The sequence below is a fragment of the Balaenoptera borealis genome (genome assembly GCF_965194805.1).
Source record: "Balaenoptera borealis genome assembly, chromosome: 5".
Classification (NCBI taxonomy): domain Eukaryota; kingdom Metazoa; phylum Chordata; class Mammalia; order Artiodactyla; family Balaenopteridae; genus Balaenoptera; species Balaenoptera borealis.
In genome coordinates this window covers 26,890,998-26,906,804 of record NC_138862.1, presented here as the reverse complement: position 1 = coordinate 26,906,804, position 15,807 = coordinate 26,890,998, and the positions used below count along the sequence as shown (strand labels likewise).

Here is a 15,807-nt window from a genome sequence, read left to right as displayed (position 1 = left end):
TTTCATTTCTTCATACAACCCTCCACTGACTTAATTTGATTTCAGAGGGATTTAGGGCTGCTTTCTCTCTTCCTGAATGTTGAAATTATGCTATCACAGCAGCAGACTTCCTAAGGAATAAGAATCACTTGTGCTCTTCTCTATATGAGGAAATTAAAATTGTAAATTTTACAATACCAGAGATTATTCCATCTTTGAACAATGACTAGTTAGCTTACAGTAATGTTACCTCACTCCTACTCAACCTTAATAAAATATATAAAATACTGCTTAACTAACAATAATTGATTTTTCCAGTAATCAGTTACCCAGAAAATGCATTATATAACTCTCTACTTCTCCTTTTCTTTGTCAATACTTAGCAACTTAGCAACTTAGCTCCTATATTAGAAACGTGGGAAGAAATTAAAGGTACAATTGAAAATCAGTTGGTATTACTGTAATTCTTTAGTAGCTCTGGTAAAGGGTGGATATTATGTGGCAATTCTAATATGTGGGTTAAATGAAACATCTATTTCTTTTCTTGCTTTGTCTTCAACTATCTTCCCCACAATCTTATGCACAAATAGCTTCAAATATCATGTCAATGCAGGTGACTCTAAAATCTGTATTGCCAGGCAGTCGAATGGCCCATTCTCCCCTTCCTAAAAGCTGTATTTGAACACTCCTTATTAACTCAAACTCAAAACAGCAGAAACGTTAGTCATCCATTTTACTCTCATTATAATTACTGTACTTAGAGAGTTGAAGAGGGAGAGAACAAAGAAGGCTGGACAAGAAACTCTTTGGTAGAATGTCTGAGAAATTCACAGAGATGAGGAATTTGCTCACATAGTATCGGAAAGTGAACCAGTTCCCCACAGCAGTGCTGACTTCTACACACAACTCAAGGAGAAAGAGAACTGAGATGAGGTCACTGGTAAATTAGCAAATGGCTCTTCTATAGGTAGCGACAATTCATCCTCCTGGAATAATATATGAGGACTATTTGGGGAAAGATGGAAAGAATGGGGTGAAAAACAGGGAATGCAGCCAGAGTGATGGACTGATGTTCTCAAGATATAAATCTGATCATGTCTCCACCCTCCATCTCTTGAGATAGGGCTAGTTCACAATGCAGGCTACTGCCCTTGGAGTCTTCCACGTCCTGGGCAAATGCTCAATATTCTTAGCTTTATAGAAACATGGAACAACGCCTTTTTTCTTGATAATGTTTGATGAGTTCCTTGTACACCAGCAAGCTCTTTAGGCCTGCAGCAGTGGAGATAGTGCCAGAGAGGCCAGGCGTTAGCCAATGGCATGGACACTGCCACACTAGAGTGCAGCACGCAGAGCTGGTCTGCCTGTGAGCTCTCTAGGGAGGAAGACACACACAGCCAGCTTCATGGCTTCTGCTCCCCCTGGTGCTGGCATCAGATCCAGGCAGGGGAAAGGAGATACGGATAAGTAGTAAGCTAGCCACCACATGCAAAGATCTTAAAGTTCAGAGAACCTAGGGAATCAACTATTCTAGCAATGCATTGCACAATGTCTCCTTAATCATCCTGGAATTTCTCATTCCACTCTATCTGCTTGTATTTACCTATTGCTATCTAGTAAATTATCCCCAAATTTAATGGCTTAAAACAACAAGTATTTATTATCCCAGTTTCTGTGGGTCAGAACTTAGTTATGTGATTCTGGCACAGAGTCTCTCATGAGGTTGCAATCAAGATGTCAGCCAGAACTACAGTTGTCTGAAGGCTTGGCTGGAGCTGGTTCACTTCCAAGCTCACTCATCACTCATACAGCTATTGGCCAGAAGCTTCAATTCTTTGCCATATGATACTTTCCACGGAGCATAGAGTAAGTGAGCTGAGAGAAAGAGCAACCACAAAAAATAAAAATAAAATATATTATGTGACTCTCACAACCTCTGGGAAGGCCGAAGCATCAATCTTGGGAATTCCACAGGCAAAAACAGCACCCAAACCAGTAGGACTGCCCCACTGGTGATCTCTCAGACGGCATTATTGGATACAAATACTGCAGTTCAAACCACTGATACTAAACACTAAAAACCAGAATCTCCACCACAGATTTCCCTAAAAGCCACATGCCGCCATTTCCCTTACCAGGAAAGAGTGGATTCTGTATGGCACACAATCCTCAAGGTGAACTCTTCCATGTCAAAATGTGAAGCACCTCATTGGTGAAGCCAGTGCCTATGCCCCAAGTGCAAAAGGAAACTGGGAAAATTCATTTCTGATTTCTATCTGGGGGAATATTACCCCCCAAAATAATATTGAAAATTTCCCAAACTAAAATAGGGTAATCTAATGATGCTGACAAAAACAAAGCCTAAAAGGGTGTACTCCACTTAGTTTCCCAAAATCAACAAATAGCCTCTTCTATACTTAAACTTGCAAACAACAACAACAAACCTAATTCTTAACATAATACCACTACCTTTCCTATAATTGAAAATGAAGGTATCTCCTTAACAAGGAATAAATTTTATAATTTCACCATATAAATATATACCATACGTATATATTTATATATATGTGTGTGTGTGTGTGTGTATATATATATATATATATATATCAGCACAGCCTATATAAAATAGTAGAATATATGTTGGAATAATGAAATAACTAACTGAGAGAGCAAGGATAGAAACAGAAATAGATAACACAGTTCTACAGCTGGTCATAAAGCTATGGTTGACAAGGTAAGACTTACTTCTTCCACAGCATCTTCCATGCTCCTTTGTTCTAAGCCAGCATCTGGTGAAATAACCCAAACTTTATTCCTACTGGGTTGCAGTCCTTGGTGCCTGAGTGTACGGGATTACTGCCGTCTAACATGCATCTTTACCACTTGACGTGATAGGGAGCAAAGTGACCTCCTGGGTTCAAGACACTTGTCTCACCCACTCCCAATATAGCAGCAGCCCTGGTACCCTTTTTTTTCTTTTTTTAACATCTTTATTGAAGTATAATTCCTTTACAATGGTGTGTTACGTTCTGCTTTATAACAAAGTGAATCAACTATACATATGAATATATCCCCATATCTCTTCCCTCTTGCGTCTCCCTCCAGCCCTCCCTATCCCACCACTCCAGGTGGTCACAACGCACCGACCTGATCTCCCTGTGCTAGGCAGCTGCTTCCCACTAGCTATCTGTTTTATATTTGGTAGTGTATATATGTTCATGCCTCTCTCTCACTTCGTCCCACCCTACACTTCCCCCTCCCCGTGTCCTCAAGTCCATTCTCTAGGTCTGCGACTTTATTCCTGTCCTGCCTCTAGGTTCTTCAGAATCTTCTTTTTTTTTTTTTTTTTTTAGATTCCATATATATGTGTTAGCATACGGTATTTCTTTTTCTCTTTCTGACTTACTTCACTCTTTATGACAGACTCTAGGTCCATCCATCTCACTACAAATAACTCAATTTCATTTCTTTTTTATGGCTGAGTAATATTCCACTGTATCTATGTGCCACATCTTCTCTATCCATTCATCTGTCAATGGACACTTAGGTTGTTTCCATATGCTGGCTATTGTAAATAGAGCTGCAATAAATATTGTGGTACATGACTCTTTTTGAATTATGGTTTTCTCAGGGTATATGCCCAGTAGTGGGATTGCTGGGTCGTATGGTAATTCTATTTTTAGTTTTTTAAGGAACCTCCATACTGTTCTCCATACTGGCTGTATCAATTTACATTCCCACCAACAGTGCAAAAGGGTTCCCTTTTCTCCACACCCTCTCCAGCATTTATTGTTTGTAGATTTTTTGATGATGGCCATTCTGACAGGTGTGAGGTGATACTTCATTGTAGTTTTGATTTGCATTTCTCGAATGATTAGTGATGTTGAGCATTCTTTCACGTGTTTGTTGGCAATCTGTATAACTTCTTTGCAGAAATGTCTATTTAGGTCTTCTGCCCATTTTTGGATTGGGTTGTTTGTTTATTTGATATTGAGCTGCATAAGCTGATTGTAAATTTTGGAGGTAAATCCTTTGTCAGTTGCTTCATTTGCAAATATTTTCTCCCATTCTGAGAGTTGTCTTTTCATCTTGTTTATGGTTTCCTTTGCTGTGCAAAAGCTTTTAAGTTTCATTTCTTTATTTTTGCTTTTATTTCCATTTCTCTAGGAGGTGGGTCCAAAAGGATCTTGCTGTGATTTATGTCATAGAGTGTTCTGCCTATGTTTTCCTCTAAGAGTTTGATAGTGTCTAGCCTTACATTTAGGTCTTTAATCCATTTTGAGTTTATTTTTGTGTATGGTGTTAGGGAGTGTTCTAATTTCATTCTTTTACATATAGCTGTCCAGTTTTCCCAGCACCACTTATTGAAGAGGCTGTCTTTTCTCCATTGTATATTCTTGCCTCTTTTATCAAAAATAAGGTGACCATATGTACGTGGGTTTATCTCTGGGCTTTCTATCCTGTTCCATTGACCTATATTTCTGTTTTTGTGCCAGTACCGTAACTGTCTTGATTACTGTAGCTTTGTAGTATAGTCTGAAGTCAGGGAGCCTGATTCCTCCAGCTCCATTTTTCTTTCTCAAGATTGCTTTGGCTATTCGGGGTCTTCTCTGTTTCCATACAAATCGTGAAATTTTTGTTCTGGTTGTGTGAAAAATGGCATTGGTAGTTTCATAGGGATTGCATTGAATCTGTAGATTGCTTTGGGTAGTAGAGTCATTTTCACAATGTTGATTCTTCCAATCCAACAACATGGTATATCTCTCCATCTGTTTCTGTCATCTTTAATTTCTTTCATCAGTGTCTTATAGTGTTCTGCATACAGGTCTTTTGTCTCCTTAGGTAGGTTTATTCCTAGGTATTTTATGCTTTTTGTTGCAATGGTAAATGGGACTGTTTCCTAAATTTCTCTTTCAGATTTTTCATCATTAGTGTATAGGAATGCAAGAGATTTCTGTGTATTAATTTTGTATCCTGCAACTTTACCAAATTCATTGGTTACCTCTCGTAGTTTTGTGGTAGCATCTTTAGGATTCTTTATGTATAGTATCATGTAATCTGCAAACAGTGACATCTTTACTTCTTCTTTTCCGACTTGGATTCCTTTTATTTCTTTTTCTTCTCTGATTGCTGTGGCTAAAACTTCCAAAACTATGTTGAATAATAGTGGTGAGAGTGGGCAACCTTGTCTTCTTCCTGATCTTAGTGGAAATGGTTTCAGTTTTTCACCATTGAGAATGATGTTGGCTGTGGGTTTGTCATATATGGCCTTTATTATGTTGAGGAAAGTTCCCTCCATGCCTACTTTCTGGAGGGTTTTTATCACAAATCGGTGTTGAATTTTGTCAAAAGCTTTTTCTGCATCTATTGAGATGATCATATGGTTTTTATTCTTCAGTTTGTTAATATGGTGTATCACATTGATTGGTTTGCGCATATTGAAGAATCCTTGCATTTCTGGGATAAACCCCACTTGATCATGGTGTATGATCCTTTTAATGTGCTGTTGGATTCTGTTTGCTAATATTTTGTTGAGGATTTTTGCATCTATGTTCATCAGTGATATTGGCCTGTAGTTTTCTTTCTTTGTGACATCTTTGTCTGGTTTTGGTATCAGGGTGATGGTGGCCTCGTAGAATGAGTTTGGGAGTGTTCCTCCCTCTGCTATATTTTGGAAGAGTTTGAGGAGGATAGGTGTTAGCTCTTCTCTAATTGTTTGATAGAATTCGCCTGTGAAGCCATCTGATCCTGGGCTTTTGTTTGTTGGAAGATTTTTAATCACAGTTTCAATTTCAGTGCTTGTGATTGGTCTGTTTATATTTTCTATTTCTTCCTGGTTCAGTCTCAGAAGGTTGTGCTTTTCTAAGAATGTCTCCATTTCTTCCAGGTTGTCCATTTTATTGGCATAAAGTTGCTTGCAGTAATCTCTCATGATCCTTTGTATTTCTGCAGTGTCAGTTGTTACTTCTCCTTTTCCATTTCTAATTCTATTGCTTTGAATCTTCTCCCTATTTTCTTGATGAGTCTGGCTAATGGTTTATCAATTTTGTTTATCTTCTCAAAGAACCAGTTTTTAATTTTATTGATCTTTGCTATTGTTTCCTTCATTTCTTTTTCATCTATTTCTGATCTGGTCTTTATGATTTCTTTCCTTCTGCTAACTTTCGGGTTATTTTGTTCTTCTTTCTCTAATTGCTTTAGGTGTAAGGTTAGGTTGTTTATTTGAGATGATTCTTGTTTCTTAAGGTAGGATTATATTGCTATAAACTTCCCTCTTAGAACTGCTTTTGCTGCATTCCATAGGTTTTGGGTCGTCGTTTTTTCATTGTCATTTGTTTCTAGGTATTTTTTGATATCCTCTTTGATTTCTTCAGTGATCTCTTGGTTATTAAGTAGTGTATTGTTTAGCCTCCATATCTTTGTATTTTTTACAGTTTTTTTTCCTTTAATTGATATCTAGTCTCATAGCAGTGTGGTTGGAAAAGATACTTGATATGATTTCAATTTTCTTAATTTTAGCTAGACTTGATATGTGACCCAAGCAAGATATGATCTATCTTGGAGAATGTTCCATGAGCACTTGAGAGGAGAGTGTATTCCATTGTTTTTGGAAGGAATGTCCTATCAATATCAACTAAGTCCATCTTCTTTAATGTATCATTTAAAGCTTGTGTTTCCTTATTTATTTTCATTTTGGATGATTTGTCCAATGGTGAAAGTGGGGTGTTAAAGTCCCCAACTATCACTGTGCTACTGTTGAGTTCCCTTTTTATGGCTGTTCACATTTGCCTTATGTATTGAGGTGCTCCTATTTTGGGTGCATAAATATTTACAATTGTTAAATCTTCTTCTTGGACTGATCCCTTGCTCATTATTTAGTGTCCTTCTTTGTCTCTTGTAATAGTCTTTATTTTAAAGTCTATTTTGTCTGATATGAGAATTTCTACTCCAGCTCTCTTTTGATTTCCATTTGTATGGAATATCTTTTTCCATCCCCTCACTTTAAGTCTGTATTTGTCCCTAGGTCTGAAGTGTGTCTCTTGTAGACAGCATATATACGGGTCTTGTTTTTGTATTCATTCAGCCAGTCTGTGTCTTTTGGTTGGAGCATTTAATCCATTTACATTTATGGTAATTATCGATATGTATGCTCCTATTACCATTTTCTTAATTGTTTTGGGTTTGTTACTGTAGGTCTTCTCCTTCTCTTGTGTTTCATGCCTAGAGATGGTCCTTTAGCATTTCTTGTAAAGCTGGTTTGGTGCTGCTGAACTCTCTTAGCTTTTGCTTGTCTGTAAAGTTTTTAATTTCTCTGTCAAATCTGAATGAGATCCTTTCTGGGTAGAGTAATCTTGGTTGTAGGTTTTCCCTTTCATCACTTTAAGTATGTCCTGCCACTCCCTTCTGGCTTGCAGAGTTTCTGCTGAAAGGTCAGCTGTTAACCTTATGGGGATTCCCTTATATGTTATATGTTGTTTTTACCTTGCTGCTTTTAATATTTTTTCTTTGTATTTAATTTTTGATAGTTTGATTAATATGTGTCTTGGTGTGTTTCTCCTTGGATTTATCCTGTATGGGACTCTGTGCTTCCTGAACTTGATTAACTATTTCCTTTCCCATATTAGAGAAGCTTTCAAGTATAATCTCTTCAAATATTTTCTCAGTCCCTTTCTTTTTCTCTTCTTCTTCTGGGACCCCTATAATTCAAATGTTGGTGCATTTAATGTTGTCCCAGAGGTCTCTGAGACTGTCCTCAATTCTTTTCATTCTTCTTTCTTTATTCTGCTCTGCAGTAGTTATTTCCACTATTTTATCTTCCAGGTCACTTACCCATTCTTCTGCCTCAGTTATTCTGCTATTGATTCCTTCTAGAGAATTTTTAATTTCATTTATTGTGTTGTTCATCATTGTTTGTTTACTCTTTAGTTCTTCTAGGTCCTTGTTAAACGTTTCTTGTATATTCTCCATTCTATTTCCAAGATTTTGGATCATTTTTACTATCATTACTCTGAATTCTTTTTCAGGTAGACTGCCTACTTCATCTTCATTTGTTTGGTCTGGTGGGTTTTTACATTGCTCCTTAATCTGCTGTGTGTTTCTCTGTCTTCTCATTTTGCTTAACTTACTGTGTTTGGGGTCTCCTTTTCACAGGCTGCAGGTTCGTAGTTCCTTTTGTTTTTGGTGTCTGCCCCCAGTAGTTAAGGTTCATTCAGTGGGTTGTGTAGGCTTCCTGGTGGAGGGGACTAGTGCCTGTGTTCTGGTGGATGAGGCTGGATCTCGTCTTTCTGGTGCGCAGGTCCACATCTGGTGGTGTGTTTTGGTGTGTCTGTGACCTTATTATTATTTTAGGTACCCTCTCTGCTAATGGGTGGTGTTCTGTCTTGCTAGTTGTTTGGCATAGGGTGTCCAGCACTGTAGCTTGCTGGTTGTTGAGAGGAGCTAGGTCTTAGCATTGAGGTGGAGATCTCTGGGAGAGTTTTCACTGTTTGATATTACATGGAGCTGGGAAGTCTCTGGTGTACCAATGTCCTGAACTCGGCTCTCCCACATCAGAGGCTCAGGCCTGACACCTGGCCAGAGCACCAAGACCTTGTCAGCCACACAGCTCAGAAGAAAAGGGAGAAAGAAAGAAGGAAGGAAGGAAAGAAAGAAAGAAAGAAAGAAAGAAAGAAAGAAAGAAAGAAAGAAAGAAAAGGAAAGAAAGGTTATTAAAATAAAAAATAAAAAATAACTGTTAAAAAAATTAAAATGTAATAAAAAAAGAAAGAGAGAGCAATGAAACCAATAAATAGAACCACCAATGATAACAAGCTCTAAAAACTATATTTTAAAAAAAACGGACAGACAGAACCCTAGGACAAATGGTAAAAGCAAACCTATACAGACAAAATCACACTCAGAAGCATACTCATACACACTCACAAAAAGAGAAAAAGGAAAAAAAAAAAAAAAAAAATATATATATATATATATATATATACATGTATATCGTCACTCCCAAAGTCCAGCGCCTCAATTTGGGATGATTCGTTGTCTATTCAGGTATTCCACAGATGCAGGCACATCAAGTTGATTGTGGAGATTTAACCCACTGCTCCTGAGGCTGCTGGGAGAGATTTCCCTTTCTCTTCTTTGTTCCCACAGCTCCTGGGGTTCAGCTTTGGATTTGGCCCCGCCTCTGCATGTAGGTCGCCTGAGGGCGTCTGTTCTTCGCTCACACAGGACGGGGTTAAAGGAGCAGCTGATTCGGGGGCTCTGGCTCACTCAGGTCAGGGGGAGGGAGGGGTACAGGTGCGGGGCGAGCCTGCGGCGGCAGAGGCAACATGACGTTGCAGCAGCCTGAGGCGCGCCGTGCATTCTCCCGGGGAAGTTGTCCCTGGATCACGGGACCCTGGCAGTGGCGGGCTGCACTGGCTCCCAGGAGGGGCGGCGCGGAGAGTGACCTGTGCTCGCACACAGGCTTCTTGGTGGCGGCAGCAGCAGCCTTAGCGTCTCATGCCCGTCTCTGGGGTCTGCGCTGATAGCCGCAGCTCGCGCCCATCTCTGAAGCTCGTTTAGGCGGTGTTCTGAATCCCCTCTCCTCATGCACCCCAAAACAATGGTCTCTTGCCTCTTTGGCAGCTCCAGACTTTTTCCCGGACTCCTTCCCGGCTAACCGTGGTGCACTAACCCCTTCAGGCTGTGTTCACGCCGCCAACCCCAGTCCTCTCCCTGGGATCCGACCGAAGCCCGAGCCTCAGCTCCCAGCCCTGCCCGCCCCGGCGGGTGAGCAGACAAGCCTCTCGGGCTGGTGAGTGCTGGTCGGCACCGATCCTCTGTGCGGGAATCTCTCCGCTTTGCCCTCCGCACCCCTGTTGCTGTGCTCTCCTCCATGGCTCCGAAGCTCCCCCCTCTGCCACTCGCAGTCTCCGCCCGCGAAGGAGCTTACTAGTGTGTGGAAACCTTTCCTCCTTCACAGCTCCCTCCCACTGGTGCAGGTCCCGTCCCTATTCTTTTGTCTCTGTTTTTCCTTTTTTCTTTTGCCCTACCCAGGTACGTGGGGAGTTTCTTGCCTTTTGGGGGGTCTGAGGTCTTCTGCCAGCGTTCAGTAGGTGTCCTGTAGAAGCTGTTCCACATGTAGATGTATTTCTGATGTATTTGTGGGGAGGAAAGTGATCTCCACGTCTTAGTCTTCTGTCATCTTGAAGGTCTCCCCCCTGGTCCCTTTTAATAACTAATTCTTCACTCTCAGACAGCACTGCAACCCTGTATATTTGCCTATTTATTCAGTGGCATGAGCAGCCAAAACGGGCAGGTGCTGCTCTCAACTTTCAATTCAATGATACTATTGTTATGCCCTCTGGTGAAATATTCTTATTCGGGTGGGAAAACCTCAATTTCAAATCCGTAGAAACATATTTGGGTCTCTAGGTGTCTCTAGGAAGTCTTTCTTATTTTGGTTACTTAAACTTTCAGACAAATTAAGCCAGAATTATTGTGGGAATGGCAGCAAACTATTGTTACCAAAACATTGATGTAAGGGTATGAGATACCAATCTTATTTGCACTCTTCATTCTCAGATCCATGTATTCTGACTTTAGGACAAATATATATATAGAAAGAGAGAGAGACAGAGACAGAGAGACAGAGAAAGACAGAGACAGAGATGTAATTAAGGTTATTAATCAGCTAGCTGACCTTAAAATATGGAGATTTTCCTGGATTATTCAGGCCCAATGTAATTACATGAGCCCTTACAGCAGAAGAGGAAGACAGAAGAGTCAAAAGAAGAGATGTGACAGAGACATGCACAGAGAGATCTGAAGCATGAGAAGGACTCGAAGGGCCATTGTTGACTTCGAAGGAGGCCATAATCCAGGGAATGTGGGCAGCCTCTTGCATGATGCCAGCTGACAATCAGCAAGGAAATGGGGACCTCAATCCTACAGCAGGATGGAACTAAATTCTGCCAACAACCTGAACAGGCCTGGAAATGGATTCTCTCCTAAAGCCTCCAGAAAGGAACATGTCCCTGCCAACATCCACTCTCACCCTCAGTGGTCATTTTTTTTTTAATTTTTATTTTCTAGTGGAGTATAGTTGATTAACAATGATGCATTAGTTTCAGGTGTACAACAAAGTGATTCAGTTATACCCATACAAGTATCCATTCTTTTTCAAATTCTTTTCCCATTTAGGTTATTACAGAATATTGAGCCGAGTTCCCTGTGCTATACAGTAGGTCCTTGTTGGTTATCTATTTTAAATATAGTAGTGTGTACATGTCAATCCTGCCAACATTTTGATTTTAGCCTTGGAAGACTCTAACAGAGCACAAGCTGAACCATGCTGTTCCTGGACTTCTGACCCAAAGAAACCCTGAGATAACAAGCAGGTGTTGTTATAAGCCACTAGATTTACGGTAATTTGTTACGGCAGCAACAGAAAGCTAACACAATAAGGCATTTGGTAAGTCTCCAGAGTATTGGCACAGAGACAGCGTCATCAGAGAAGGCAAGTGGAAATACAGAATAAATCATCTAGTCTACCAAGAATAAATTACTTCTCCTCTATGATTCTCTGTGTCCAATGTAATCAGCTAAGTGGCTGGCCGGTGTCCTAGGCGTATGATAACATACAGCAGTTCAGAGTTGGTTGATGCCGGTAGCAAATTGGACACTCAACCATGACAGCTGCCATGTCAGCTATGGTATGAGAAAGTCTATTTCATTGTAGCCATGCATAATCTGTGACCCTTGGTTATAGTCACAATCTACCTTGTATATGAGCCCATTAAGCAAGTACTGGGGTAACTAGAAAAAAATAGAATAACAATTCCTCTTGTCTACTCAATCACTGAGTTCCTCTTCTGCGGTGGGACACCTCACATAAACATACACATGGGGCATAAATCTTCCCATAATCCAAAAGATAGATCTACCTACCAGTTCCTTAAGTGTCCTAGTCACCAATCCTCTAGTGTTATTCCATATAATTCTCAGAAAATATTCTGGATGTAGAGTCATTTTGTCAAGCTATCTCTGCTCCAAGCAAATTGGAGCAGAGAGAGCTTGGAATCTCTTGTCCAGTCTTGGAAATGTCCTTGTCCAAGTTTTGTACACTGGGAGGATTTCTCTTCCCCACTCTCCTTAGGGTTACCGCTAAGTCTGTAACTGAGCCAAAATCCAGTTCTGGCAGGTGCATAGCCATCAGTAAATAGGCTCATTCTTTTTCTTCCTTATCAACTCATCTAAGGAAAGTTCCTCTGTGATCAGAGTTGAGGGGCAATGTGACTATGCAGCATATTGGAAGTACAAACCACCTGTTTATTCAATTTAATTTGGTCTTTTGGAACTGAAATACACCCTTTCAACTTGATGTTAAAGGGCTGCTGAACCACCGAAGTGTATGGCTTAGGCTCAGATATCACCCAGTCCTTGTTGGGCAATGCAGGTCCTAGGAACACCTAGGGTGCCATGGCCAGGAATTTAATCTCTATTAGAAGCAAGGAGAAAACCAAGAGCTTCTTTTCAAAAAACCAGTTATCTGTCAAAGACAGCATTACAATTCCCCTAAAAGTGCCAGCCATAGACTTCATTCATACAGATCTACCACGGATATTTGGATCCCCTGGGTCTTAAAAGACACAGCAGATCTGCTGACCCAGGTAAACAGCCCTCTCTTGCTCTGGAGCCCATTCCAAGCTGGCAGGCAGCCTTTCAGGCTACTTGGTTAAAGGTTTGGGGTAGGTATATATGTCCCTTCTAAAATCTAGAGAAGACCACCAAGCATTGTGTTGTTTTTTTAGCAGTAAGGGAAGCAAATCTCACAAATATTGAAAAACAAACAGAACCGGATGTTTTGCTCATATCTGTGCTCTGTCCAGCAAAGATTTCCATTTCACAAATCTGAGGAAAAAAATTAAATTTTTTAAAGTACAGTATCTAAAACTTTGATCTAGTGTCAATCTCTGGAAGGGAGAAATAAGTAAAAACATATTTTAATGCAATAAAGTAGAGCTTAGTAATACTTATTCAGGGAGTTATTTTATCTTATTATCTAGGTTTATTAATCTTTAATCTCATGGACTATTGAAAAATAGAGATTAAAAGTTTTAAATTTTTTCATTTCAGTTTTAACTTAAAAATACATCAATCCAGTTACAAAAAATCATAAATGTGTTTGGAACATTTGTTTTAAGTGTATTTAGAACAACTAGGTATGTGAATCTATTTCTTTGACTGCAAATTTTGTATCTAAATACAGATCAAATATTTGCAATGAAAATTTGGTGTCCAAATAGGTGGGTTCTAAGTATAAAACACTAGATTTTAAAGACATAGTATAAAAATGTAAAATATTTTTAATGAATTACATGTTGAAATAATATTTTAGATATATTGAGGTAAATATTTTTTTTAATTTTTTAAAAGAAAAATACAGAGATTAGTAAGGCACATACATGAAGATGACTCAAACTCATAAAGCACTTCATATTTTTCCAGTACCTACCACAGTGTCTGGCTCTTTTTATAATCTCAATAAATGTTTCTTTGAATGACTGATGGGATCCTCATTAATGTGGTAGAGCAGAAATCGTGTGAACATTGGAGCCTAAAAACATCTAGATCCAAATCTCATCTCTAATATTTATTAGCTCTGAGACTTGGGGGAAATTAGGATAAAAGACCCCTCCAAAGATGCCCACCTTCTTGTCGCTGGGACCTGGAAATGTCACTTTATATAATAAAAGGGACTTCTGTAGATGCGATTATATTAAGGATCTTGAGGTGAAGAGATTATCTTGGGTTATCCAGGTGGGCCCATTGTAATTACAAGGTCCTAATAAGAGGAAGGCAGAAAGGTCAGAGTTAAACACAGAGCTGTAATGATAGAAGCAGACATTTGAGGAATGTGGCCCTGCTGAAACCTTGATTGTAGGATTTTTGACCCCCAGAACTGTAAAAGAATACATTTGTGTTGTTTTAAACCATTAAATTATGGTAATTAGCACAAACGAAAACTAATTCAGGCACTCTGAGCCTTAGTTTCCTTCTGGGGAAAACTGAAAGATATTTATACTGGGAGGATTAAACGTAATTTTAAAGCACTGGGCACATAGTATGTACTCAATAAGTGGCAGCTGTTATGACACTCACTGTATTGTCAGAGGTGCAGCTTAGCATTGATTAAAAGCCTGGGCTCAGGAGTCAGACAGACAGGTGTTCCTTTCCAGGCTCCACCACTGATCGATTCTAGGTTTCCTCACTTGTAAAACAAAGTTAAGGGTAGGCTCATACCATAACACTGTTGTGAGGATTAATTAAAACATGTCATATGAAATACTGAGCCCCATGCCTGACACAAGGTTAGCGCATCATAAATGACAGCTACAATTACTAGTGCTGCTCCTACGACTACTGTTTGTTTTCACAATTTCACCACTGATGCACCCAAAACTATCTCTGTAATTTAAAAAGATGTCCTGTAATTTCCTGCTACCATACAACTATATCTTGCCATAGTCACTCACTCTGAACTTCAAAGACCAAAGTTAGCCTGGGGCTCAAATGGTAGCTCCATCCTGAGCTCACCTAGATTTAACCTTAACCGTTAATTCCTCCCATTTCATTCCAAGAAGAAAAAAATCTCTTTATTAAAATAACCAAACCAGGCTTCAGTAAACATTAACAAATACTAAAACCAATAATGCTTTTAGCTTTAGTAAACCAAACCCTTAAGATACAATTACATTTTTCTTTCTTGTCCTAAGCATGTCTTTACCAGCTTATTCTCAGCTGATCTTTATATATCAGTACAAGCATTTCTGCCTGGCCTTTGTATAATTTAAAATATATATTCTATTGCTCTCATTTTGAAAGATCATGAAAAGTGCCTTTAAAAGCCCCTGTTTCAATACCCCGTTATACTCATAGTAGTTATAAATTATAGTTATAAACTAAAGATAAAATATAATAAAAATATAAATCAAAATGTTCAACATGCATAGCCGTGACTTATTACTACTTTTAAAACACTAGTTTTAAAATGAGAAATTGAAACAAATAAAGGGAATTACTTATTTTCATGAAGTTTTTTTCTGATAATATGTTCATCACCATCATTGTTACCATGAAAAATAAGAAAAAGGAAAAGAACATTCCACTTACGCGGAAACAATTCACTTTCTATTTTATTTTTTTGGCCGCTCCATGCAGCTTGCAGATCTTAGTTCCCTGACCAGGGATTGAATCCACGCCCTCAGCAGTGAAAGTGCTGAGTCCTCACCACTGGACCACCAGGGAATTGTCATTCATTTTCTGTTTTTGTTTTTTTTTTTTTTTTTAAGTTTTTTTTTTTTTTAACAAATGGCTAAGGGTTCCAAGCGGGGAGAGACCACATCAGGTTGAGTGAGGGAGTATTTATTACTATTATTATTATTTTTTAATTAATTTATTTATTTATTTTTGGCTGTGTTGGGTCTTCGTTTCTGTGTGAGGGCTTTCTCTAGTTGTGGCAAGCGGGGGCCACTCTTCATCGCGGTGCGCGGGCCTCTCACTATCGTGGCCTCTCTTGCTGTGGAGCACAGGCTCCAGACGAGCAGGCTCAGTAATTGTGGCTCACGGGCCCAGCCGCTCCGCGGCATGTGGGATCTTCCCAGACCAGGGCTCGAACCCGTGTTCCCGGAATTGGCAGGCAGATTCTCAACCACTGCGCCACCAGGAAAGCCCCATTTTCTGTTTTAGATGGAAGGTTAATGTGTGTGTATTCACAATATTTATATTTGTACTCGTTCACATCACATGAGTTTATCAACATAGGAAATGTATTTTTTCAATGAACTAAAT

The 15,807-nt window shown here is 39.3% G+C and overlaps 1 protein-coding gene across 5 annotated transcripts in view; it reads right to left on the bottom strand.

Annotated features, from left to right (window-relative positions):
* The window catches only part of LOC309628702 (uncharacterized protein), a 701,358-nt gene that overhangs the window by 596,366 nt on the left and 89,185 nt on the right, over nucleotides 1–15,807 (bottom strand). The window lies entirely within an intron of this gene.